This window comes from Ornithodoros turicata, chromosome 3 (assembly GCF_037126465.1).
Source record: "Ornithodoros turicata isolate Travis chromosome 3, ASM3712646v1, whole genome shotgun sequence".
Taxonomy (NCBI): domain Eukaryota; kingdom Metazoa; phylum Arthropoda; class Arachnida; order Ixodida; family Argasidae; genus Ornithodoros; species Ornithodoros turicata.
In genome coordinates, this window is record NC_088203.1 from 57078957 (window position 1) to 57083647 (window position 4691).

The 4691-nt window shown below is 42.7% G+C and overlaps 1 long non-coding RNA gene across 1 annotated transcript; it reads left to right on the forward strand.

Moving 5' to 3' along the window:
• Positions 1-305: 305 nt before the first annotated feature.
• Positions 306-1659, forward strand: LOC135387127 (uncharacterized). The gene is made up of 3 exons (XR_010420876.1): positions 306-371; positions 482-568; positions 1475-1659. It is a non-coding gene; the product is annotated as an uncharacterized LOC135387127 (long non-coding RNA).
• The last annotated feature ends 3032 nt before the right edge of the window (positions 1660-4691 follow it).

A 4691-nucleotide genomic window follows, 5' to 3' on the forward strand; every position in this document is an offset into this window, starting at 1 on the left:
CGAAAAGTAATAGAAGTGGTGAAAATGTGCGCCGCGAATACAAACTGATGCAGCTCCGTCAGCACTTTGTTCGGGAGTGTGTTTGGGTTTTTACCTGTCTGAGCAAAATGCATAGAGTAATTTTTTTCTTCAGTATTCTGACTCAGACGTGCAGTACGATGCATCGATAATGTAATGCACCACATCTATGAAAGTGTCCCAACCCCTTTAAAGCATATCATGCAATGCTGCCGGGTCTAGTACCGATGCTAAGTACTAATATTGTTTCTCTTGCACATTTTTAAGTAGCATGGTGGAAGACTGCTCAAGCTTGCCACCAGATATTCAGTGCCAAAGGCAGGAAAGACAAGCAGCTTCTTCACATTCTTCCTGTAAGCAGAGACCTGCTGTTGTTCATCGGTGTTTGGGTGGCATCTGTGGGATGTGGCTAATTTCACGTGCTTTGTGGCAAATTGTTACAAGCCTTTATTTCACGTTGCAGACCCCGGCAGCCCACGAAGTGGTAGGTCCTCAACAGGACAACTAGCAGCTGAACGAGCCAGCGTGCATGAAGTCATGCCACAGTCAGGTATGTCACCTCCAAGGTAATTGCTTAATCCAAAGGGCATCGCAAGTTTAAGTAAATGTTTCATGCATGTGGCTTTAGACCCTGCATTACATACACGCTCTTCTGCAACGAAAATGAAGTGTAGAACTAAATTTTGCAACGAAAGTGTCACTATGCTGCCATTCGTCCTTCCAGTTGTGTGCCTCTGGATTGCAATACTAAAAGTGTCGAAGGGCTATTCATTAGATTTCTGACCACTTCAGTTTTTGTCAACTGCTTTGGCTTGTGCATACACTGATTCTGGCCGGTCTCCCTGTGTCCATGGCTCGGCGTCTCTGGCCTTCGAAACCCACGATCACAATCATCTGATAAGACGTGAGTTCGGGCCCTGCTACGAGCTCAAGCGAAGGTCGACATGGTGTGTCGGTGAGCTCGATCATGCCGGATGTTGGTGCACTCACCAAATAACGTATATGCGGCATGATCGAGCTCACCGACACGCCATGTCGACCTTCGCTTGAGCTCGTAGCAGGGCCCGAATTCACGCCTTATCAGATGATTGTGATAGTGAGTTTCGTAGGCCCGAAAAGCCGAGTTATAGCTGTGTCAGCATATCGGAACTGTCAGCAGTGGACTGCATGAACACTGTCTTATTGGTGTTGGCCCTTCTTGTTTGCAACCGGTGACTTTACATTGCCTTGACGTTGTGCATCTAACCAACTACCAATTAGAGCTAACCAATTGATGCAAACTAGTGATAGTACCATAAAAGACACTAACAGAGGCAACAACTAAGAATAAGTATTTGGTGCTGAACTGACTGGTTGCTATAACTGTGGAAGTAATTGACCGGATGAAGTGTTCCTTCCCTTGCGTGTAATGTACATCTGAGCTGTTTCAGAATTTTCTTTTCCTATACTGCACTAGATTTCCAGAAACAAGTTTGGCGGATCCTTCACATCATGCGACTTGCACAGCAGGAGCAAGGCGATCTCCTTCATGAAGTGTCTAGGCAACTTGTGCATTCAGACCTCATTGTTGCTGAAGCCCCTCTAGTATCTACTCCATTTGCATCCTGTGAAGCTCTGGAGGACTTCAACGACTCACTTAATGAGCATATGGAGACACGTTTGGTATGTAGATCATCTGATGTCAGTGGGTCACAAGGAATATATGTGATATACCTTGACCTTTGCATTGCATCATGCACATGTCGCGGGCTGGTGACCCTTCGCGACTCTCGCTGGTTGGACAAAGAGAGTCCGAAATATCGAGTGTTGGGGCTGCGCGGCGGCCGAAATTTTGAAAGTTATTGTACATTAACTCACGGGCGCTGTTCCCGTCCGCGAACTTGTCCGAATAATCGAGCATGCCCGAAAAATTAGTCAATGATTGTAATAGCATAGCATGCTATATGTGTTTAGCTTTCCATTGCAAACCACAGTTCAGCAGTATGCTCTTCCTGGGACCAGTTCTGCTGACATTCCCTAGCTGCTCGTTAATACAACAAGGAGTTGTATCCGAGCTGCGTGTAAATGCTGTAGTCGTGCACCATTCATAGCTCTTAAAATGTGTTCAATTCCCAACATTTTGCATGATGCAATAATGCATGAAATGCTTATGTTCTGTGTACACAGTTTGAAACTACTACTTTGCATTGCATAGTTTCTTTCCAACTCTATAATCCTACGAGCATTGTGGTACTAGTGAATCATTTGTCAGGCATTTTTGCTACTTATGCAGAAACTGCAAAAACTATTAGTATCAATACATGAGCTTATCTCACAAGCCAAATGATTGTGAGAAGTAATTTTTCCGCACTTGGGGGTAAAAATAGGAGAAATACGAATATGCTGTAAATTGATGCAGATTCCAGGTAGAAATCTTCCTTTATGCTAAATTTTGGCGGAAATTCAACGAACAGTGATGGTTTGACACACAATGTGATATAGTTGTGTTTGCTGCAAAACAAGCCAGTGTGCATCTTTTCAGTTCCACGTTTTCCAGTTCAATATCGGCAGGTCTCAGCGAATACAATTTTCTTGGTAAACTCAAGTTTCACCCTAAAGAGGCAACCTTCAATTTTGGGTGCAAATTCAGGGAATAAACAGGTGAACCCTAAACCTTCAGGCTCTGCTCATGGTGATTAGAATATATTGTTTGTTTGTTTTGATTTATTTGTATCGTGCCTACCAATGGCTGACAACAGCCTACTGGGCAGTGCACTATAAAAATATCATATGCAATTGAATTCATAAGAAATGAAGGACGTACAACCAGCTGAAATAGCAGCTGAATATCAATTCAGGATTAAACAAAATAACAATCGGTAAATAGTCAGCATAATCAGTTGCAAGATAGACAATGGGCAGAACATTTGTATTGATGAAGATTCATGGAAATATCAATGTCGAGATGGTTAAAGCCATAAGAGAAACTGGATACGAAAAGTAGGGATCATTTGCTCATTAACTGGTGGGTAGAATAATACGAGCTTTCTACTAAGACGAATAGTACAATTAAAACGTAGCGTAGATAATAGGTGAGAGCAGTTATTACGGCTATGGGCCAGCTTATACAAGAACAACAGATCATTCATAAGACGTCTCCTGCTCAACAAAAGCAAACCTAAATATATATGTAGGGCCTGACTTCTTGGGGGTATACCAGACTACGCCCGATATTTACCCCCGAATCAAATTTGCAAGAACAGGGTTTTACCTGATATTTCACCAAAAACTGCTGGACCAGGGGGATCTGAAGTCATCACAGCTAACACAGAACTTTGGAAACCTTTGTAAATTCATAAACATGCACATACAAATGGTCAAACAAGAGACCCTGCTGCGTCTTACATGCATGGTCTCTGTCTACTGGTATTATGCTGACTAAACCAAAGACTTATGCCTGGTTCTATCCGATTCAACAAGAATTGGGCTGAATCAGGTTCAGTTAAGCCCGATTACAGCCGAATTATTGAAGCAAAATATTACCCGATATTTACTACATTTTGCTGAAGAATAAAACCCCAAAAAATCAGGCCCTAAATATATGCAGAAAATGTAGGCCGCAAGGACACAGTCTTTCGCGTAGGACACGTAAAGTCTCAGTTTTGTGTTGTGTTAAGTCAGTAATAAATCTTTTTTGTGTTAGTGTGGTGAGCTTTTGAAACATTTTCTACTTTCAGGTTGAAGAGCTTGCTCAGCTTGGGGGCAGCGAAGTGAGGCCATCAACGAAAAAGATACTTGAGTATCTCCTGACAGACTACGTTGCAGCTGAATTCAGCTGGTTAGGTCAGAAGGGCAAGCCGAAATTTGGAGAGCTGAAACTTCCACAGCTTATCATCCGTGAGTATATTACTCCATGGAGTACATGCAACATAAGGAATACCAGTGGTTTTAGAAAAGTTAGGCCCAGTTAGGTCTTGGAACCCAGATCAGGGGTTGCTAAAACTGAAGTGAATTCTGTTTTGCAAACGTTAGTTGTTGTGACGAATGTTTCACTGACAATCAGTACCTTTAGTGAAGCAGGATTAACTGATAACTTAAAGTTAAGGGTTCCTTTGATCCTTGTTCAAATTAGATTGTAGAACAGCAAAAAATACGGGCTTGGGTTCGCTTTACTTGGATTTTGTTGCTGTTGAGTTCACGTTCCGCTGTGCCAAAAATCGAATACTGATCGATACTGCTGACGTTTGCATTGACGTTTTTAGTGGCCCTGTCCTCCGTTTAGCGAGAGAAATGGATGATCACCTTTAAATAACGTTCACACTCATGAAGCAGTCTAGTCCTGCTGCTGTCTGTTCTCCAAATGGCTTTTCTTTTCTTTTCGCGTGCACAATGCAAAAAAGATACACTTAAAGGAAGCCAAATAAGACGGGCGTCATTTTGAGGTACTGGTGCGGCACACTGCTTTCGCAGTGTCAGTTGATCTGAAACTGTCCAGAACCATGCCGAAAATAAGTCTGCCAGCCTTGCTGTGTCAGATTTCATAGTAGTGCAGGGCTTGCAACATACTTGTCTGAAATCGACAGTTTGCTGTTTATCTGGCCTGGAATCTCCAGGCATCGCAAGATTGTTTCTTTCGACTAACATACACTTACTGGGAAGCATGCCGTACGTGTTTATTAGTCAGAAGAATTTTT